Consider the following 24,028-nt stretch of genomic DNA (forward strand, 5'->3'; position numbering starts at 1 on the left):
AGTGATAACCATTCCATGCACAAGACCTATTAGACCTAATTTGACTATGAGATCTAGAAATAAGGACAAATCGGGGCACAGAATCTGTGGTTTGATTTTTATTATTGTGATTTGTGGAGATCCAGCTCCTTGGGCACACCTGGAAGATACACTTGCCCCAGATTTTTAAATCAAAAGCTAAGTGCCTGGGACTGTGTAGCTCCCAATTAGTTCTCTGATTTGCTCCTTTTGTCCTTGACCGGGGGTCCTGGTCCCTTCACTAGTCTTGCTAATTTGTTACTCTCACTCTGGCCAAATATCTGAGGTCTCTTTTCCATGCTCTGCTAGTGGACCTTAGTCACTGCCACCCCAGTCCACCTGAATAGATGTTGGTAACATTTTATTTTAAAGAGCAGCGTCTGGATTCTTCGGGGCTTTTTATAAAGTAGCCCCAGTGTGTTTTCAGTTCCATATATTCATCACTTCTCTCTTTTGTCCCTTGCCCAATTAGAGTCGGCTTAATAAGAGTCCTGTATAATACTATGGCACATAATACAAGCATGTAATCTAGATGTGAGGAGTTGGGGAAGGTTTCTCAGAAGAAGGTAAGTTAAGTCAAGACCTGAAAACAACCAGAAGAGTTAGCCAGAGGCGAGGGACCTCTGCTCTACAGTTCAGGAATGAGAAGAGTGAAGAAGTACAGCATGACTAGATCACAGATTTTGAGGGCTGAGGCTCAGGATGAAAGTAAAGAGATAAAAGCAAGAGTCGTATCATGCTGGGCTTCATAAACTCTGCTAATGATTTTAATATCTTAAAAGCAATGAGGAAAAATAATGCTAATGAGGGATGATAGTGGCCTAAACTAGGGTGGTCACCATTCTGGAGTTAGAATCAACAGATGGTGGTGGTGTTGGGTATAGGTGGTAAAGGAGAGAGCAGCGACTAGTGAAGGTGCTTGGGGGACACGAATTCAAGTTTTTTTTTTTTTTTTTAAAGATTTTTATTTATTTATTTGACAGAGAGAGAGACAGCCAGCGAGAGAGGGAACACAAGCAGGGGGAGTGGGAGAGGAAGAAGCAGGCTCATAGCAGAGGAGCCTGATGTGGGGCTCGATCCCAGGACTCCGGGATCACGCCCTGAGCCAGAGGCAGACGCTTAACGACTGAGCCACCCAGGCGCCCCGTATTCAAGTTTTAATATGTTAAGTGTGAGGCATCTATATAGAGACCAGGTGACAGCTGCATATATGGGTCTGAAGCTCTGGGGAAAGAACCAGGCTGGAGTTGTAGATCTGGGAGGTGTCACCGTGCAAGTGGGAATCCAAGGATGGAGGGTCACCCAGGGAGTATGTAGAATGACAAGAAAGGTAAGCCTGGGATGGAATTTTGAGAGTTACATTTAAGGGACAGACAGAAGAGAAGGAATTGCAAAGGAGACCCAGCGAGATAGCGGCAATGAAAGGAGGACCAGGAGAGTACAATGTCACTCACGCCTCTGAAGTGAATACTTAAAGGAGGGAGTGGCCAGTTGGACCAAATGCTGGCAAAAGGTCAAGTCACATTAGGTTGTAAAACCATCCACGGCATGTGGCAGCAAGAAGCTTGTTGGTGACCTCGAGTAATCTGAATGAGGCGCTGGGCACAAATGTAAGGCTGTAGAGGATTAAGAAGTGAGTGCAAGGTGAGAGAGTGGAAGGTGGAAGTATACAGTATCTTAAAAAGTATAAACACCTCCAAAAGTTAAGCTATGAAGTAGAGGAGAAAGACAGAAGGGTAACTAGCAGGGAAAATGTGGACAAAGGAAAGGTTTATCTTAAGAAAAGAAAGTAGCATTTAAAATCTGTAGTTGAAGGTACAGGAAAGAAAGAGGAAATATCCAATAAAGAGAGACCTTGATAAGATGAAAGATGATGGAATCATTCGTTCTTGGAGAAGATTTCTCTGATAATTTGAACAAATCTATGAAGGAAGTAAGGAAGTGAACCATGTGGACACTGAGGGCAAAGTGTGCAAAACAAAGAAAACAGCAAGTACAAAGGCCCTGAGGTAGGAGCATTCTTCACTGCTAAAGGGATAGCAAGAAGACGAGTGAGCTGGAGCAGTGTGAGCAAGGGGAGGGTGGCTGAAGATCGAAGAGGGAGTGGTAAGTATATTTTAGAACTCTTCTTAGACCATGGAAAGGGGTTTGGATTTGCTGAGTAAGATGGGAAGCCCCTGGAAAATTTAGCAGAGCAGTGCTGGGTTTGATTTGGGAGTAAGGACATCTCTTCTATGATGACAGGAAGAAGATGGAGAGTTCCTAAGTTAGAGCACCGAGGTTGCAGTTAATTCCCACTTAATTTCTTGTGAGCTAGAGAAGGAGATCAACTCCTGAGTCTTGTGAAGTGTGAGAGATGGAATAGAGTGAATAGTGTCAAAGTAACACTGGAGTGAAGCGATAGAGGTAAGGACCTCTGAAAATCCACAATGAGACAATGGCAAGAATGCTCTGAATCAACTTCATTAGAACATTTCATATTAACCAAAGCACTGCAATCGTTGGAGTGTTTATTAAAGGAAAACAGCTGAATGTAGGTAAAAATAGCAAGCTTTGGGACTTACCCCATTCCTATCACTCTCGCCCCAGCTCCACAGTAACTCAAAATCAACAGCTGCACCATCAGCGAAAACCAGCAGCCTAGCAGCCCCAGGAGAGGGCACGGGATGGGAGTGGAGCTCTCCTAAAGCCTAATTCACAGACAATTGTCACTCTTTGACCTGCCTGATAGCTCCTGCGTAAGCTCTATTCTTGGATCTTGTCTGTGTTTAACTTGATTCAGGGCTTACTCAGCGTGCACAGCCCTACCACCAGGGCATGAGCAAAATACAAGTAGTGGCAGTTATTGAACATCACAGCTGCCTAAGGCAACAATACCACTTGGGGCTAATAAGAGGTTACCCAAAAATTCAAACGGAAAAACTGGAAAATGAGATGTTCACAGGGGACTTTGAAAAGCTCTGACATTGCTGGAATTCTAGAAGGACCTATTTATGTGTAGGGCTGTGCACATGCTCAGGGAAGACCCGAGGTGACCTTCCCCCCCCCCCCCCGGCTGACCTTGAGACTCTGCAAGCGGGAAGTGACGAGTACAGCACAGTTAAGACCTGCATGCTACAGCATGGATAACATACCCCCCCACAGACCCCCTCAGGAAAGGACAGAGACTTAACGGCTCAAGGTATTTAAGGAAACCTCTGTCCAATCATTTGCTGCACATTAGCATAACTGAACAGAGACTTCATTTGCCATGTGCAAGAAAAAAATACAGATGTTTATAGAATTAGTCAAGGGAAGTCACTAAATAAATAAGCAGCAACAATAATAATAAACAGCAACAACAAACCCTGTGGAGGGCTGTGGGGAATCTGATTTCCAGAGTTTCTACATTTTGTTATTTTAAATGTCCAGTTTTCAACAATAAAAAATTACAATATACACATATGCCCCCCTCTCCCACACACATGCAAAAGGCAATCAGTAGAAACTGTCTCCGACAAAGCCCAGAAATTGAATTTAACAGGCAACAACTTTAAATAAACTATCATAGATATGTTCAGAGAACTAAAGAAAACTACATCTAAAGAACTACAGAACAGTATCTCACCAAATAGAGAAGACCACTAAAGAGACAGAAACCATAAAATCATATAAAAAAAGAACAAAATGGAAATTTACAGAGTACAAAAAGTACAACAGCTGAGGTGAAAAATTTACAAGAAGATGTCAACAGCAGACTTGAGCTGACAGCAGAAGGAACCAGCAAACGGGAAGGTCAGCTGAGATTATCCAGTCTGGGGAACAGACAGAAAAAAGAGAAAATAAACAGAGCTTCCGAGCCGTGTGAAATATAATCAAGCGTCCCCCTGTGTACAAAAGGGGACTCAGAAGGATTGCAGCAAGAGAGAGGGGCAGAGAGAATATTCCAACGTTCCAAACCCGATGAAAAAAGTCCAAGAAGCTCAGTAAGTTCTAAGTAAGATTAACTCAGAGATCCTCCTCTGGACATATCATGGTCAGACTGTAAAAAGGCAAAGCGAAGATCCTGATCAGAGAGTGAAGCAGGAAGACCTTGAGTTCACCTCCTCCCACACGCACCAAGGCTGCAACTCCATACAGAGGAGCTATCTCTAAGAACAACATGAAGGGAGCAGAACACTTTTTCCACAGTTAAAGATACAAAGAAAAAGACCCATTGAGACAGGTAGGAAGGGCAGAGACAGGGTTTGGTTGGGACCCACATCCCCAGCACGACAATCCACAAGTGGGATGTTTCAAGCCCTGGGGACCTTCGCTGAGAAGACCAGCCCCACAGAACATTTGGCTTTGAAAATCAGTGAGGCTTAACTCTGGGAGAGCTGGAGGACTAAAGAAAACTGAGACTCCGCTCTTACAGGGCCCATGCACAAACTCACTTGCTTTGAGACTCAGTATGAAGACAGCGGTTTGCAAAGTGCTTGAGCTGAAGGGAATCTATTGACTAATTTTACAGCATGTGCCAAAGGGGCAGAAATCTGTAGAAACTTTGTCCAGGATTAGAAACACCGGCAGGTGCCATTTTTCTTGACTGCATTCTGCCTAGCTGACCCAGTGCTGGCAGGTACTAGTTCTGATCCTCTCCATCTACCCTGCTAGCACCACCGCTCACCCTGCCCTGGAATTCCTCTGCAGATCTGCCAAGCCCAACCCGCCCACTCCTGTACATGCCCTCCCAAAGTGACTCTGAACCTGCCACACTCAGTGGGAGTGTGGGACCAGCACCCTCTGAAGTCGGCTCTCATCCTGCCACACACAGCAGATAGCCTCAACTGGACACATGCCACTCCAAAACGGGTCTTGCCCTGGAGAAGGGTGGGGGAGCAAGTTGTGCACACCACTGTGCCCGTAACAGTCATGGGTGAGCATCACAGCCAGGCAGGCTGGGGCCAGCCCCACACACCAGCACACCTGCAGCAGTAGAGGCCCTTCCACAACAGGAGGGCACATACAGCCTGCACACAGAGGCAGAGGATGTCCCTGGAGGGCCTTGTTCTAGTGACCAGAGGAGACTATGCTTCTCGGCCCCACAGGGTAATTTCCACATATGGCCACTCACTCAAGACCAGGAGATATAGCTGGCCTACTTAACACATAGAAGCAAACACATGGAATCAGCCAAATGAGGAGACAGAGGAATGTGTTCCAAATAAAAGAACAGACAAAACCTCAGAAAAAGAATGAAATGAAACAGAGATAAGCAATAAACCTGAAAAGGAGTTCAAAGTAATAAAGATGCTCTCTAAACTCAGGAGGAGAATATAAAAATGGATTCCACAAAGAGATAAAAAATGTAAAAAGAACCAATCAGAGCTGGAGAATACAATAACTGAAATAAAAATATACTACAGGGACTCAAAAACGGATTAGACAATACAGAAGAATGGATCTGCAATCTGGAAGACAGGGTAATGGAAATCAGCCAAGCTGAAAGATGAAAGAAAAAAGAATTTTAAAAATGAGGATAGCTGGGGCGTCTGGGTGGCTCAGTTGGTTAAGCAACTGGCTCTTGATTTCAGCTCAGGTGGTGATCTCAGGTTCATGGGGTTGAGCCCCACAGCAGGCTCTGCACTCAGCAGGGAATCTGCTTCTCTACTTCTTCCTCTGCCCCTCCCCCCGCTCACACACTCTCTCTCTCTCTCAAAAATAAATAAATAAATCTTTCTAAAAAATAAGGATAGTTAAGGGACCTCTAGAACAACATCAAGCTGACTATTGTTCCCATTATGGGAGTCCCAGAAGAAGAAGAAAGAGGCAGAAAACGTATTTGAAGAAATAATAGCTGAAAACCTCCGTAACCTAAGAAAGGAAACAGATATCCAAGTCCAGGAAGAACAGAGAGTCCCAAACAAGATGAAAACAAAGAGGTCCACACCAAGACACAAATAACTAAAATGTCAAAGATTAAAGAGAATCTCAGAAACAGCCATATAATGCAACGTCTATAAGGCTATCAGCTGATTTTCAGCAGACAGTTTATAGGGCTGAAGGGACTGGCGCGATATACTCAAAATGCTGAAAGGAAAAAACCTACAACCAAGAGTACTGTTCTTGGCAAGATTATCATTCAGCATTCAAAGAGAGATATAGAGTTCTCCCAACAAAATAAGAGGTAAAGGAGTTCATCACCACTAAACGGAACTTTCTAGAAATGTTAAAGGGACTTCTCTAAGTGGAGAAAAAAAAGGCCATAAGTAGAAATAAGAAAATTTTGAAAGAAAAAGATCTCACTGGTAAAAGCAAAGGTACAGTAAAGGTAAATGAATCAACCACTTATGAAGCTACTCTGAGGATGAAAAGACAAAAGGAGTAAAATGAACTACATATACAATAATGAGGTAAGGGATACACTAAATCAAAAGTATGTAAAATATGACATCAAAACAAAATGGGGTGGGGAATAAAAAAACATAATGCTTTTAGAATGTGTTCAATGAAGTGACCATCAACTTAATATAAACTGCTACATATATAAGATGTTACATATGAACCCCATGGTAACCACAAACAAAAACCTATACTAGATACACAAAAAATAAACAGAAAATAATTGAAGCATAACAATAAAGAAAGTCATCAAATTACAAAGGAGGACAGCGAGAGAAGAGGAACTACAAAACAACCAGAAAACAATTAACAAAATGGCAATAAGTACATACCTATCAGTAATTACTTCACATATACATGAGCTAAATGCTCCAAACATAGATGCAGGGTGTCCGAACAGATACAGAAAACACACACCCATCTATATCCTGCCTGTAAGAGACTAATTTCAGACCGAAAGATAAAAACAGACTGAAAAGTGAAGGATGGAAAAAGATACTACACGCAAATGGAAACAAAAAGAAAGCTGGGGTAGCAATACTGATTTAGACAAAATACACTGTAAAACAAAGACCGTGACAAGACAAAGATGGAGGTTTCATCGTGATAAAGATATCAAACAAGGAACATAAAAATTGTAAATATCTATGCACCCATCATTGGGCACCTAAATATATAAAACAAACATTAAGAGATATAGAAGGAGAAATCGACAGTAATACAACCAGAGTAGGAAACTTTAACACTCCACTTACAAAATAAAAATGTCTCAATGTCTCGATAAATTCAAGAAAGTTGAATCATCTTTTCTGACCACAATGATATGAAACTAAAAATCAATTATGAGAAAAAAAACTGGAAAAAATACAAACACATAAAGGCTAAACAATATGCTACTAAACAACCAGTGGGTCAACAAAGACATCAAAGAGGAAATAAAAAAATACCTGAGACAAATGAAAATGGAAAGACAATGTTCCAAAATCTAAGAGATTCGGCAAAAGCAGTTCTAAGAGGAACGTTTATAGCAATACAGGCCTATATCAAGAAATAAGGATGTATGATATTCTTGGTCCTCATCACTTAATGCCAATGATGTCCCCTTCCTATCATTTTGATAATGAAATGTCTTTCATAATACTGCTTATTATGAGTACTGCCTCACTGAGAACCACTGAGCTAGATGTCCTGTTACTGGATATCAAGATTTAATACAGTACAAACCCCAAAATCTCCAAGTCATTTCTGTAGAGTCTTGGTACTTCTGAGCTTTAGTCATAATGATGGAGGGGGGAAAGCTCATTCTATTCTGTACTTAACTTTATTCTAATATTCTGGAAGGAAGGCTTTAATGATCCCTTTAATGAGAGAACAAACAAGTAATAGATTATCAGGGAAAAAAGCCTTGAACGTTCACAATCAATTAATGTCAGAACTTGCTTTCTAACTTGAGTCTTATTCAATGTTGTAGATAATGTTATCTTTTTAAAAGAAAGTCAGAATAACAGAGTACAGTTTAATAGCATGGTTCTAAATGATGTGCAGCCCAGCTCAGAAGAATGCTCACTCTGCCTCTGGCTCCAGCTACTAGAAAAAACAGCACTACACGTGCACCATTAACTCAGTGTATAAACCATGTGTTGGAGGATGGAGACCTGACCCCACAAGGTGCTGTGCCATACGGCACCTTACCTGGAATGTCAACAGGTCATTCCACTGTCCTATCAGGATGGCTGATCGGTGATGCAGTTCATGATCCAATATCTATAAAGCAATCAATGTGATAAATGTAAACAAATGGAGAATGCAAACCACGATCATCTCAATAGATCAGAAAGAGCGTTTGACAAAATTCAACATCCATTCATGATAAAAACTCTCAACAAACTGGGTATGGCGGGAAACATACCTCAACATAATAACAGCCATAAATGACAAACGAAGAGCTAACATCATACTCAATTATGAAATGGTGAAAGTTGTTCCTCTAAGATCAGGAACAAGACAAGGATGCCCACTCTCACCACTCTTATTCACCATAGTACTGGAAGTCCTAGCCACCGCACTAGATGAGAAAAAGAAATAAAAAGCATTCAAATTTATGTGACACAGTGGTGAGAGCCTTGGTTTTCCTTTTTGCCTCATATATCCCTGACTTGGAGCTGAAGAATCTAACAACCCAGAAACATTAACAGGAAAGCCTCAAGATAAGCCTGCTCTCGCTGGCCAAAATAACAGGATAGGAGAAGCCTAGCAAGACAGAAACTTCTTAGACAATAACCACTCTACTCCAGCTACATACCATAGAAAAAACTATGGCTCCACTCCCACCCATACCAACATAGTTCAAATGAGGAACTTTTCTTGTCAGAAAAGGCCAAGTAGTGATCAGGACTTTCATTCCCACTAGCCAGTAATGAAGGCCAGGTGGTATCAGTGGGGATCATGTGTGAAGCCTGAACTCGTACCCCCAGTGGGAAGTAACAAGGCACTCCTTCTCCTCTCTGCTGGGCTAGTGTCAGAGGAGGCTAGTGGAGAGCTAGGACTTTCACCGTTTCTTAGTGTTAACAAGGCCACCCCACAGTTGTGTCTGTGGACAACATGTGGGAACTAGAACTCCCACCACAGCATTATCCAGGAATACCTCACTGGGGACAATGGAGACTGCATGGGGAATCTGGATTTCTACCTACACCCGACAATAATGAGGCAGGGCCACCCCATTCCCTGCCAGGTGGTGTCAGAGAAAACCAATTAAAACAGAAGTTTTAAAGAAGATCCAGAATGTCATATCACATTAAATGTCCAAGTTTTAATTAAATAATCATAATACTAAGAATCAAAAAGGTCTCAAACTTAATGGAAAAACACAATCAACAGGTGACAACACCAAAATGAAAGAGACATTAGAATTATTGTCAGGTATTTCAAAGTAGCCATGACAAAAATGCTTTGACGGCAAATACAAACAATCTGGAAACAAAAAAATACAAACCTAATGAAGAAAATAAAAAGTCACAGAAATGTGACAGGATATACATAGAAGAATCAAATGGAAATAAGAGAAATAAAAAATATAATAACCAAAATATAAAGTTCAGTTGATAAACTCAACAATCAAGTGGAGGGACAGACCGAAAAATCAGAAAATGGGATGATAAAACAATAAAAATTAACCAATCTGAACAACAGAGAAAGTAGAATAGAAAAAAAAGAAAAATCCTTCAGGGATCTGTGGAATGTTATCTAACAACAGATCTAATACATAAGTAATCAGAATCCCAAAGAAGAAAAATGAGATGGAATTGATAAAGTACTCAAAGAAATAAGGGTCCAAGCTTCCCAACGTTGGTAAGAGATGTAGTTCAAAAGCTAAGCAAACCATAAATAGGAAAAAGCCACGGAAATCCATGCCATGCCACATTAATCTTAAATTTCTGAAAACTAAAGACAAAAAAATACTGAAAGCAATCAGAGGAAAACAAAACCTTACTTACAGGGGGGTATCCAATTCTGGCAACATTACATTTCTCATCAGAAACCATGAGGCCAGAAGGAAACGACAAATGTTTTCCAAGTGTTAAAAGTACTGTCCATCCAAATCTTATACCCAGCAAAAATACACTTCAGGAATTAAGGGGGAAACCAAGGTATTCTCAAATTAAGGAAAACTAAGAGAATTTGTCACAGGAAACCTCATCTAAAAAATGTGGCTGAAGAAATTTCTCTAAACAGAAGAAAACACTTAAAGAAAGAACTTTGGATCATCGGGAAGAAAGAAAAAACACAGTTAGTGAAAGTGTGGGTATGTAAATAGGCTTTTCTTATTGAGTTCTCTAAATTATGTTTGGTGTTTGAAAAAAAATGTAACACTCTCTGATGTGTTTCTGAATGTATGTAGAAAAAAAGAAAAAGAAAAATGTTTATAGAAAAATAGTTAAGAAAATTAAATTATCTTAACGGTAAAAAGATGTAAGGGAGGTGAAGAATTTTATATTTCACTTGAACTGGTATATTGTTGGAACCAGTAGACTGTGGTAAGTTATGTATATACAAAATATTACCCAGGACAACAACTAAAAAGCCGTACAGATACACTCAAAGACCCTATAAATAAATTTAAATGAAATTATAAAACGTGTTCAAATAACTTACAGAAAGGCAAGAGAAAGAAAATGGTAAAACGAAAAACATAAGACAAAAATTAAATTGAAGACATAAACCCTAACATACCAATAATTACATTAAGTGGAAATTATCTAAATGTACCAATTAAATAAGACAGAAATTAGCAGAGAGGACTGAAAAAAATATGACCTAACTATATTCTGTCAACAAAAATTCACTTCAGTATATGTAATGATATAAGTAGAACGAAAATGAAAGAATGGAAAAAGGTATAGCATACAAATATTAATTAAATGACAGCAGAGTGGCTTAATTAATATCAGATAAAGCAGACTTCAGGGCAAAGAAATTTAGCAGGGACAGAGAAGGGTATTACATAATGATTAAAAGATCAATCTACCAAGAAGACCTAGCAATCCATGTCTGACCCCAAAAACAGGAATTTGATGATGTCAAACTAAAACAGCTGGAAGAAGTAGACAATCCACAATTATAGCTGGAGACTTCAAAGTCCCTCTCTCAATAACTGATAGAATAACTAAACACAGAAATTATAGAACTGAAAACACTATCAAACACCAGGATATAATCCATATTTTTAGAGCATTCCCACCCAACAATATCAGAATGCACATTCTTTTTAAACACCCATGGAACATATGCCAAGACAGATCACATCCTGAGCTATCAAATAAACTTCAACAAATTTTAAAAAATTAAAATCATAAAAATATAGTCTCTAATCACAATGGAATCAAACTAGAAATCAGTAAAAAAAGACAACTGGAAAATCTCCAAAAACTTAAGACTAAACAATACATTTCTAAATAAACCAAAGAAAATACGTTGAACTGAATGAAAACAAAACACGCCGTAACAAACTGTGTGAATGCAACTGAAGCAGTGCAAGAGGGAAATATATATCACTTAATGCGTACACTAGAAAAAAGGGAAAGTCTCAAATTAATAATTTAAGATTTTGCTTTAAGGACTAAATAAAGAACAAAGTAAACCCAAAGCAAATACAAGGAGGTAAATAATAAAGTTTAAAGAGGCATCAATGAAATTGGAAACAAAAGATATATAAAGAAAACCAATTAAACAAAGGTAAGATCAATATTGATCTTTGAAAAGATCAAAACTGACAAGCCTCTAACAAGACTGACAAAGATAAAGAGTGAAGACATGAGTTACCAACGTGAGGAATGAAATAGGGAGGTATCACTATGGGCCCTGCAGACGTCAAAAGGATAGTAAAGGAATACTATGAATAACGTTACATACATAAATTTGACAACTTAGGTAAACCAATTCTCCAAAAAACAAAAATGCAATTCATCAATTATAAAATAGACAACTGAGAGGCAATTGGGTGGCTCAGTCAGTTAAGCATCCAACTCTTGATTTCGGCTCAGGTCATGATCTCAGGGCTGTGAGATTGAGTCCTGCCTCAGGCTCTGTGCTGGGCATGGAGTCTGCTTGAGATTTTCTCTCCACCTCTCCCTCTGACCCTCCCCCATCCCTCTCTAAAAAAAAAAATAGACAATTGAGTATCCCTTATCAACTATTAAGAGAATGGAATTCAAAATTTTAAACTGTCAAGAAAGAAATCTCCAGACCCAGATCATTTCATTAAAAAATGCTGTAATACTCTGTACAAATCTCTTCCAAAAACAGAAGAGCAGGGAACACTTGCCAATTCATTGTATTAATCTATCGTTAGACCTTGATATCAAAACCAGATAAAGTCTATTTAAAAAAAATGCTGCAGAGCAGTATCTCTCATGAATATAGGCACAAAAATCTTTAATATATAAAAATACATGTACACATGACCAAGTGGCATTTATTTCAAGGATGCAAGGCTGGTTCAATCTTCACAAATTAATCAATGTGCCACCACATTAATAAAGTAGAAAAATCACATGACCATATCAACTAATGTAGAAAAAGTATTTGATAAAATTCCACACCCATTTATGATAAAATCTCTCAGAAATATGAGGGGGACATCCTTCATTTGATAAAGAATGTTAAAAAAACTTCATTTAACATCACAGTTAATGATAAAAGACTGAATGTTTTTCCTCTAAGATCTGGAACCAGGCATGGATGTCTGCTCTGGTGACTCATTCAACATAGTGCTGGCGGTTCTGTTCAGCACAGCAAGGCAAGAAAAGGAAATAAAAGACATACAAATATAAAAGGAAAAAATAAAGCCATCTCTATTTACAGATGACATGACTGTCTGCATAGAATATCCCAAGGAGACTATAAAAGAACTAGAACTAAAGGAGTTCATAAATATCACAGGTTACAAGAGAAAGATGAAATATTATGATCATTTCTATATATTAGCAATGAACATGTAAACACAAAAATTAAAAATCCAATGCCATTTAGTCACTTAATATATTAGATACTTAGGTGTACATCTTTCAAAACATGCACAGTACTGTTATGACAAAAACTACACAACATTGATGAAAGAAATTTTAAAAATCCAGAAGTGGAGAAACATACTAGTTTCATGGATTGCAAGACTCAATATAATTTAATATCCTTAAATTGATATACAGGTTTAATGCAAATCTTTCCAAAATTCCAGTAAGACTTTTTGTAGCTATAGACAAAATTATTGCAAAATTTATATGGAAAGTCAAGGAACTTAAATAACTAATTTCTCTTTGGAAAAAGAAGAATAAAGTATGAGGAATTACTCTACCTTGTTTAAAACTTATTTTAGAGTTATGGTAATTAAAGACTGTGTGGTAGTGTTGGAATAGACATATAGACTCATGGTACAAGATAAAGAATTCAAAAATAGACCCATAAAAAACATGCTTGACTGATTTTAGAGAATATTGAAAAAGCAATTCAATTAAGTAGCCTTTTCAACAAATCGGTGCTGGAACAACTGGACGTTATGGGGAAAAAAAAGAAAACAAAAAGAAAAAAGAAAAGACCTTGACCTAAATCTTATACCTTACACTGATCAAAATGGATCAGTCTTTAATGTAAAACATGAAACTACATACACATTTGGGGGGGAAAAAGGATAATCTTCAGGTTCTCTGATGAGTTCTTAGATTTGACACCAAACCCATGACCTCTAAAATGAAACTGGGCAAAGTAGACTTCATTAAAATTAGAAAAATTTGCTCTATATAAGACCCTGTTAAGAGAATAAAAAAAGTTACAAGAGTGGGAGATGATTTTTGCAAGTCACATATCTGACAAATGACTGACTGGTGTCTGCAATACATAAAGAATTCTCAAAATTCAACAGTAAAAAAAAAAAAAGCCAAAGGCATCATCTAGAAAATCATTCATAAGCTGAACTTTATCAAAAACTTCTGCTCTGCAAAAGACACTGACAAAAGAATGAGAAGATAAGCCACAAGCTGGGAGAAAATATTTTAAAAGATGTATATGGTAATGGGGCTGTTATTCAAAATGTGTAAGAAACTCTTAAAACTTAAAAATAAAACATTGAACCACCTGATTCAAAAAATGGGCTAAAGACCTGAATAGACACCTCACCAAAGAAGATATAAAGATGGCAAATAAGCATATGAAATGATGCTCCATATCCCAAGTCATTAGGGAATTGCGAATTAGAATAACAACGATACCACCAAATACCTCTTAGAACGACGAACATTTGAAACAGTGACACCACCAGGTGCTGGCAAGGATATGGAGCAACAAGAACATTCATTCACTGCTGATGGGAAGGCAAAATGACAGAGGCCCTTTGAAAGACAGTTGGGTAGTTTCTTACAAAACTAAACTCCTACCCTATGATCCAGCAAACGTACTCCTTGGTATTAACCCAGGTGAGTTGAAAACTCATGTTCAAACAGAAACCTTCACACAGGAATTTATAGCAGCTTTGTTCATAATTGCCAAGACTTGGAAGCAACCAAGACATCCTTCGGCAGGCAAATGAACAAACTGTGGCACACCCACCGGAGTGTTGTTCAGCGCTAAGAAGACTTGAGCTATCAACCCATAAAAAGACACGGAGGAAACTGAAATGCCTATTACTAAATGAAAGATGCAAACCTGAAAAAGCTACATACTGCATGATCCCAACTACATGACCTTCCGGAAAAGGCAAAACTACGGAGACGGTTAAAAAAAAAAAAATCTGTGGGGAGCAGGGAGGGAAGATTGAACTCTGTACTTTCTGCTTGATTTCACTTTGAACCTAAAACTCCTCTGAAAAATAAAGTCTATTAAAAAAAATTAAAATTTAAAAATTTAAACCCCAAACAATTCAAATATTAAATGGGCAATTGATAAGAAGTAATATTCCACCAAAGAGGACATACAAAAGACAAATTAACAAATGAAAAGATCGACATCATTTCCATCATGGAAATACAAATGAAAACCACAATGAGATATCCCTACATACTATCAGAATGACTAAAGTAAAAAACAGTGACAATATCAAACACTGGGGAGGATACAGATAATGGATTATCCATATATTGCTGATGGGAATGTGAAATGGTAAAATCGCTCTGGAAGACAGTTTGGCAGTTTACACAGTAAACGTGCAATACCATACAAACAAGCAATTGCATTCCCGGACATTGATTTCTGCAAAATGCAGACTATAGTTTCGAAGGTGTTATCATTGAGGAAAATTGTATAAAGGGTACCTAAAATTTCCCTATTTCTTATAAGCGCATGTGAATCTACAGTTATGTCAAAAATTTAAAGACTGCTTAAAGCAATAAAACTGTTGGTGGTTTATAATATATAAAAACATAATGGTGGGTTTATAATATATAAAAATGTAATTTGTATGACAACAATAGCAGGAAGGAGGGAAGAGACAGAAGTATATTAGCTGGTATTAACCTGAGCTAGATTGTTTTAAATTGAGATGTTAATTGTAATCTCTAGGACAACCAAAAAGAAAATAAGTGGAAAAAACTACTAAAAGAAATAGAAGGAAATTACCATGGTATACTAGAAAATATTTATTTAAAATGAAAGAGGGCACTACTGGAGAAATAGAGAAATAGAAGAGACATAAGACATTTGAAAGAAAAATAGCAAAATGGCAGATATAAATCCTACCTTAGCCAACATGCTAAATCTCCCTGCCACAGTGATTGGTTTAGTGATGGATACAAGACCAGGGTTGAAAAAATATGGAAGTTAACATATTCAGTGATTGAGGAGTTCACTCTCCCACTGGCAATGGCAAAGGATGACTTGGCTGATGCTGACCTTCCTCTGGTGAGCACAAGTAGAGCCAACCTAGGGATGTGGCTTGCTGACATGAGAAAATGGATAACAGAGAAAAATAAACTGATTCTTGGCTGACATTGTTGAGCTGCCAAAGCTCCCAGTATATTAGAATGTAAGTTACCTCTGGGTAGATAAACAAGACAAATTTGGCCTGCAGGAGCGTGGCTTTGCTATTACAGGCTCCTTCATGTAAATAAAATGGCACCCCTCTCTCCAAATAGATCCAGCTCCACGCCTGAGTGGGTAAGCTGAATTTGGGTCCCACTTGTCTCCTTGCCTAGGTTCCTTTGAGCAGCACACAATCTACTCAACTATATACTGGATCTCTAAGCCTTCCCTCAAATGTGCTCATTCTCTGGAGATTTGTTTTGTTTTGTTTTTAAACGTAGTTGACATACAATGCTACAAGTTTCATCCTCAATGGAGCATTAAAACATCTCTGGAAATGTCACTATCTGCGGGGAAAAAAACTAAGAAACAAAACAAAACAAAACAAAAACAACTTGCATTTCTCAAAATTCCTCTAAAGAAGAAATGTACTTTATCTGGTTGAACTTTTTAATCCACTTTTAGACACTGCCTCTCCCCATTTCCTGGGTCAAAAGGCTGCTCTTTGTATTTGTTTGGAAACAAACAGAAAATCAAATCCAAACTGTAAAGGAAATCTGTTGGCTTATATAATTAAAAAAGAAAAAGGTAATGAGGATGATTCTATCTATCCCAAACAGGGAAGTTGGCAACTTCTGTACGTTGCAACTGGTTAAAATATTTCCTATTGTACTTTGGGACTCTGAGCACATTTCTACCAAGGCTATAGCATTAAGACATCTGGTTAAAAAAGGAAAAAAATTTTGGAGATTTTGAAAAATATAAAATAGTAATTGCTGTCTTACACAACCTCTAAACTGATTGTTTGGTCAATTAATATGCTCCATTCTTCTGTTAAACGTCCTGACTGAAGCCCATAGTCCTCAGGATGTTTGTGGCTATGGGTGCTACCCTTAACCCATCAACCATACCTGTTCCCACCAATTGAGTTTTACAGCTTCCTAGTTTATTTTTCTCTTTTCCTAAACTTATTTATGCCAGTTACATTTGTTGTAATTACATACTTCAATTAAGTATTATAGAATTACAGAAACCAATGAACTATAAATATGACAATAGAAGAGGGTTTTCCCCCCCATGGAAACTAAATTAAATGCTTTGGAATGACTTGATAAAAGTCAATTGCTTAAAAATTGCTCTCAAGCTATAAAAATTGGGGGAAATTGTAAAATTCAAAAGGATTTTTCTCTCGTATACTTTACTAGGTTCTTGTGGAATTCTCGCTCTACTTAAAAAAGAAAGTGTAAATCTTAGATGCCTCAATGCATTTTGAATTAAGGTTTATATGAGAAAAACCCACACTTGAAGAAAAGACCTTGGCTCACACCAAAGAATTAGTGAATGGATGAGTGAAAATAAAGTGTTTATAATATTTATTATCCTTTTATATTTCCTTTCGAATTTAAATTGACCAACAAGCAGTCCTACCAGGATGGTTAAGAGATTTCTTCTGTCTGGCTTGGCTAAGAGATACTATTCTACGGAACTGCCTATCCATAGTGTTTGGCAGCCTGATAATCTGAAGCTTTTCAAGGTTAGAAAAGGTTAATTGTCCTTCACAAGCTGAAGTTGGTGCCAGAGAAAACAGGAAGATGGGAATTTCCTATAAAAGCAAATAAGCTTAGGCCTGAACACCCTCATCCTCTATATACATTTCAAACACCTTAGGTTATGTATCAGATGAATGGAGAAAAAACACAACATTTTTAAGGATATCGTATTTCCAAAGAAGTCCAAGCCTGGCCAATAAATGATGACCTTGAGATCTAGTATTGAGGGAAGAGACCTCTCTTTCCTTGTGGGCATGCTGCTGGTGGTCAGACGGCAGCCATGAGGCCAACAATGAGGAAGGCAGGGTCCTGGGGGACATCACTGGGCTGTAGATCAAGCCTTGCCTGAAGTTCACCCCGATCCTTCTTTTTTAATTATATAAGACAACAGAATTCCTTTACAGTTTGGATTTGATTTTCTGTTTGTTTTGAAACAGATACAAAAAGCAGCCTTTAGACCCAGGAAATGGGGAGAGGCAGTGTCTAAAAGTGGATTAAAAAGTTCAACCAGATAAAGTACATTTCTTCTTTAGAGGAATTTTGAGAAATGCAAGTCGGTTTTTTTGTGTGTTTTTTGTTTGTTTGTTTCTTTTTTTTTTTTTTTTTTTTTTTTTTTAAATTTTTTTTTTTTTTTTTTTTTTTTATACAAAGAACACAACCCGGGGGGGGGGAAACAAAGAGAAGCAGGCTCATAGCAGAGGAGCCTGATGCGGGGCTCGATCCCATAACGCCAGGATCACGCCCTGAGCCGAAGGCAGACGCTTAACCGCTGTGCCACCCAGGCGCCCCTGTTTGTTTGTTTCTTAATCCCCTCCCCCCAATAGTGACATTTCCAGAGATGTTTTAATGCTCCATTGATCTCTTAGTACTCCTCAAAGTTTGGTGCCATGGACAGCTGCCCAGCTGGACTTCCACTTAACCCGCCTCTGATGTTGTTATCAAGTGTGCTCTACCCAAAGGCCAGTGGATGATTACAGCAGGACACCCAGACTACAAGCCAAATGGGCCCTTTAAAAAATGTGTATGGCCAAACTGAAACATTACTTTAAGTAATGCAGCAGAGCAACACTGTCAAGACACAAGGAGCAGTCAGGGGTGACCCTACTTGCTCTGAGCAAAGGCAGTGTGCAGCAGGAGAGTTTCAGTAGTGTGATGCAGGTCCCTCCCAGTGGAAGTTCTCACCTGAACATAAGGAAGGAATAGTGTGCTTCTGCTAATGTACACAATGTCTGAGCTGGTCCCAAGCCCATTCGTCCTGGGATCCATTCCTCATTCCTCCTCTGCTCTGCTCTGCACTGCAGGAAGGGTGAACCCTGCAGGCTAGTCCCCAGGCTGGGAATGGCCAGTGAGGACCCAGCAGGAGATAAGGGGAGGGAAGAAGGAGAAGCCAGGTTATTTCTACTGCTCCCTATCTGTCCCTGGCAACGTCTGCGGCAGTAGCTGAGTCACTTCCAGCTCCCCTCTGACGACCCTCACCCTTTGCCTCCTCACTCTGGTCCAGGGGTAATCCTCTTGGGAGTGTTGTGTCCCCGTCTGCAACTGGACATTTCAGCCCTGCCTTCCCCTGCATAACTGGTCTCCTGAATCAGGCTCTCTCTTTTAAATACTCAAGTGATTTCCTTCCCTGAGAAGCCTGAGATAATGTAGTATATAACACAAAGCCTTAGGACAAAGCTTCAGAAGGATGGGTCCAAAACATACTGTCCTGTTGCTCTTCCATACCTAAAGGATTTTAGTCTATTTGTTTCACATTTAATAAGTGTTCATGTTATTTCTTCCCTTTCCATTCTCAGCATCTCTTCTATTTATGACTTAAAGTTACACTTGAACTTATAAATGGACTTTCTTGTTTTCTAGTTATTACATCTTGGCATAATACTTTCCAAACACCATTTTATTATGTTCCACACTTAAAAAGCCACCTGGATATTCTCCCTTTCTAGTCTTTTTGTTAAACTATCTTTAAGCCCCCTTGCGTGTTTTTGTAATGTGTAACGCAGACTCTGTTACGATAGAAAAGTTTCAAAAGACTTGTGCAGCTGGGAACTTTTTGATGATTTCATTTTATAAGTCCTTTGGAATGAACGTGGGCATTAAGAGGCACAATGAATACAATATCAGTTTAACAAGATTTGAGTGGCCTTATTTTTACAGAGAAGTTAACATTTCTAGACATTGCGATTCCACCAGTGGCTTTCTCCATAATGTTTTAAAAATGGAATTTAGCAGACATATAAAACAGAAAAAAATAGAAGAGCTGTCATAAATCTTTTTTACTAAAGTGTTTTGCGATTGCTTCAGAAAGAAACAAGATGAGAAAGTCCAGGTGCTATTTGTTAAAGTGTAGGGTTGATGTTTCAGCATCTCAAAGGGACATAATGAAAGAAACTAAAGAACACAGGTCATATGTTTGACGGTAACTCACCAGAGAAATCAGGTCCATCTGGCTTCTCCACAAGACACAGGAATGTATGAAGCCAAAGCAATGAAAAGTGCACAGCATGGCAGAATTCACCAGACCCTCCCTCTGTGGCAGGTCCCAGTCTGCCCCCATCCTGGCCACGGTACTGCCCCGTGTGGGTCACAACAGGGGAACCAGAGGGTAGGCTGTGGAGGTGGAGCTGCTGACTTTTATGACAACCTGCTGTGGCAATCACATCAGCCACTTGTACGACTCACGGCACCTCTTGAAAGGAGACCACTTGGCCACCTCACTTGGGCTGGGAAGGTTAAGAAGACCTCTCAAGCCCTGCTTCCCTCTCTGCATTCTGTAAGCTGATACTCACCCAGAGACTTCATTGCTGAGCTGTGTCTTTGGACCAACTCTACTTCTCCATAGACATATTTTCCTTTTAGGGTCTTTGGTTTAGTAGACAGCTTGCCCTTCACCCTCTGAAAACTACTTAAAGATTGTTTAATATCCTGACTTTTTAAAAGACAATATACTTTTAGAGCTGTTATATATCAGTCTATATGATCCTTCTCACTCTTTTTAAAAGATGTGTAATAGTCTTTCACATGGATACGCTGTATTTGTTTAAACCAGTGTCATATTGAAAAAGAAAGACTACAACACTTTCTCCCCAAGGTGTTGTTTTCCCAAAATGTAACTTTATTTATTGAATTTCATGCCTTATTGAACTTTCTGTGTAATGACTTAACTACAGAGCTAAGTTAATTAAATACTTTTTCAAAGGAAAATAAAAATTGACTAGATTGCAAAGAATGTGGAATTGACTAGACTGCCAAGTAATACATGAATCATGTTAAATATCTGAATTGTTAGTACTAGAAGTTGCCTCTAATAAATATTTAGCATAGATGATGAAGAGCCTTTTTAAGAAGAAAACTATGATTGCCTTCATGATATATAAGTAACTATGTGTTCCATACACAAAACTCAATGTGACTAACACATTTGTTATAAAATTCAGGGTCAGTTATAGCAGTTAATTTTCCAGTTTTACTAAGAATAGGCCCCATTTTAAAACAAGACTCCTCTGGGAAGCTAGAGGTTTTACTCAGTGGTAGACTACAAGGTAAGGCCCTCTTGTACTCTTCTTTCAATGCTAGTATATTTCTGGTGCTCTAGGATGCTGGGAGAAAAGTATACCCATGGGGTTCCCTCTAACCTTGGTATGCTGGTATAATTCCAGGGGCCCAAGTTCCTACTTTTGATTTAACTTGACTCCTACACAAGTACTCCTGAATTCTACTTCTGTTTGCTGTGTTGGCTTCCATTTTGACCTTGCTCTCTTCTGGCCCTGGCTCATGATACCCTGCATCCCAGATTCAGAGAATTCCAGAGTTTGATAATTTAGGTAGGTAACCTTGACTGGGCTCAGATTCCAAATAATCTGATTACAGCAATTTAGTAGGAAGAAGTAGCATCACTTATAACATACCGGCTTAACATGGTTTTACTTTACTGAGGAAGTTCCAGGTTTATAATTCTTACCAATCAGTACCTTGAGAAAGCCAATTATGTGTAGTCATTTATTCCTGTAGGCCATTTACATAAAGGCTTGTGAATGACAATTCATTATCACCTCCTCCCGCCCCGTCTTATTTAATTCATTTCAAATGATTGAATGAATATGAGTTTTAAAAAATATAAACTTTGGTCACCTTAAGTTATATGCTGGGGAAATAATTAGAAAGAATACTCAATATTATTTAAATGTCAAAGAATGCTTAACCTGATTTAATCAGATATTCAGCAAAATACAAAATTGCTAAGACTTTGTTGTCATCCCTTTAACTTTTGGATCAATCCTGAATCAGATGAGTTTATGTTTGTTTGGCCTGTTTATCAGCAAGTTCTTTGGGAAAATTCTAAGAAATGTAATTTCTAAACATGCTGATTTTTTAACTCTAAGGCTTAATCAATTTACTTCTCAAAGTATAGGTTTGATTTTTAAGACAATTTACACATTCCTCTTCTAAATGCTTATGTAACTTGAGCTTGTGAAGTCCTGAATGTTCCTGGTTTAAAAGCAATATGCAATAAAATGCAGTATCAATGCTGTGAAATCAAAGCAGTTTAAAAAAAATCTTTGATGCTAAATCATTTTGTATGATATGTATTCTACCACTAAGGAAAGCATTCTTATGGGATAATAAAAAATGTTTATAATTTTTCAGTTTATGCCAATTTATGCAGTCAACCAATGCCTCTCACATTATAAAGGAAGGCCTATAAAAAAAATCACCAATAGCTACAGTCAATGTTTTATAATTATCACAAAATGGCTTTCTCAATAACTTTACAAAAAACTCACAGCCCAAAAGAATTGATTGAGGAAGTCAAGCATGAAGTTTATAAGAAGCAGAGATTACAGTAGTCATTTGAAATAATAGACATTTTCTGAAATAGTAAAATATAGATTAGTGAAACTTTCAGATTCCAACAATGCTAAAATAAAATCTCCCTCCAACAATAAGTAAATATAACTGCTCTAGATAAATGATGGAGATGGAACTATGTGGTGAAAACTGATTACATGTTAAACACTTGAAATTAAAAAAAATTAGAGTCTCTGAAAATAAGTATTGCTTTAGTAAAGCATTAGAAATCTGACTAGAAATAGTTCCCTAATTATGACAGTTAGTACATGAATCTCTGACACTTTTTAAAAAAAGATTGAGGAAGCAGGGGCACCTGGGTGGCACAGCGGTTAAGCGTCTGCCTTCGGCTCAGGGCGTGATCCTGGCGTTGCAGGATCGAGCCCCACGTCAGGCTCCTCCACTATGAGCCTGCTTCTTCCTCTCCCACTCCCCCTGCTTGTGTTCCCTCTCTCGCTGGCTGTCTCTATCTCTGTCAAATAAATAAATAAAAAATCTTTAAAAAAAAAAAAAAAGATTGAGGAAGCAATTATATTTAAATTTCTCAACAATAAAATATGCAATTACTACTCACTGGTAGGCTCTTTTGCTTCAATGTGAATAGCCACAAATTGCAAGTAAAGCACTCAATTCAAGTAATGACTAGAAACAGGAAATGAAAAAGTATCAATTCTAAAAGCAGTCATAAAGAGCACTATCATACTCATGGGATAAAACCTGAGAAGAATAGCAAAGAACTGATAGAGGGAACTATCACAATGTTCACTATTTAGAACAACATACAATGTATATCTTTGCCCAAGAACAATATCTATTATGAAAACATTTTGATTCTAATTTATATTAGCTCATATTTATATTTTAAAAGTTATTCCTGGATCAAATGTTTAAAAGAAAGACATTAAAATTCATAACATTCAAAAAATACCTACAAATTAATAGGAAAATGAGCCAGGAAAAATTATGAAAATGGGTAAATTAGACAAACAGCAATCATACAGAAAAGCAAATGGTTAAGAGAAGTGAGCAAATACGTCCAGCCTCATTAATCGTAAGATATCAGATTAAATAATATTCTCTTATGAGCAAAATAAAGATCGATAATAACCAATGTTGTCAAGGACATGGGTATATATTGGTAGAGAGTCACGTGTAGTATGTCTAAAAATTTTTTTAAGCGCACATTCTCTTTGTAATAGCAGTCCCACTTCCCAGTGTGTATATATGTGTGTGTGTATGTATATATACACACTTCTCCCACAAGTAATATATATATATTCACCTCCTCCCACAAGCAGACAAACAAAGCAACAACTACATGCAATGCAACTCACTCTGAAAACAACCTGAACACCGACAGATCTTTCACAGCTAACGATGTTAAGAGAAGGCCACATCAAGAAAAGTAGGAGGGGCTGAGATGTGGTTGGAGCCAAACCTCAAGGAGGGCACCCACCACTGGAGGGATATCACAGGTGTGGAGGAGCAAGGGGATCAAGCCCCACTGGGTAGCTCGAGCCCTGGAACATGCCCCATAATAGCTGACTAAAAATCAGCAGGGATTCACTGTGGGAGATGGTAGGGCTAGAGGAAACTGAGTCTTCACTCTTAAAGGGCCAATGTGCTCTATTACTCCCTCCCAGACCCAGCACAGAGGCAGCAATTTGAAAAGCCCCTGTGTTATACATAAAAGAAATTTATTGAATAATTTTAGGACATGTGCCAGAGGGGCAGGGATCTGCGGT

The 24,028-nt window shown here is 38.3% G+C and overlaps 1 long non-coding RNA gene across 1 annotated transcript in view; it reads right to left on the reverse strand.

The window, feature by feature from the left end:
• Nucleotides 1–24,028, reverse strand: part of LOC121106299 — a 66,928-nt gene that overhangs the window by 25,378 nt on the left and 17,522 nt on the right. Inside the window, exon 3 of the long non-coding RNA XR_005838904.1 lies at nt 8,074–8,145. This is a non-coding gene — a long non-coding RNA (uncharacterized LOC121106299). The remainder of the gene's footprint in view (nt 1–8,073; nt 8,146–24,028) is intronic.

This window comes from Ursus maritimus, unplaced genomic scaffold (assembly GCF_017311325.1).
Source record: "Ursus maritimus isolate PB19 unplaced genomic scaffold, ASM1731132v1 scaffold_31, whole genome shotgun sequence".
In the NCBI taxonomy this organism is placed as follows: domain Eukaryota; kingdom Metazoa; phylum Chordata; class Mammalia; order Carnivora; family Ursidae; genus Ursus; species Ursus maritimus.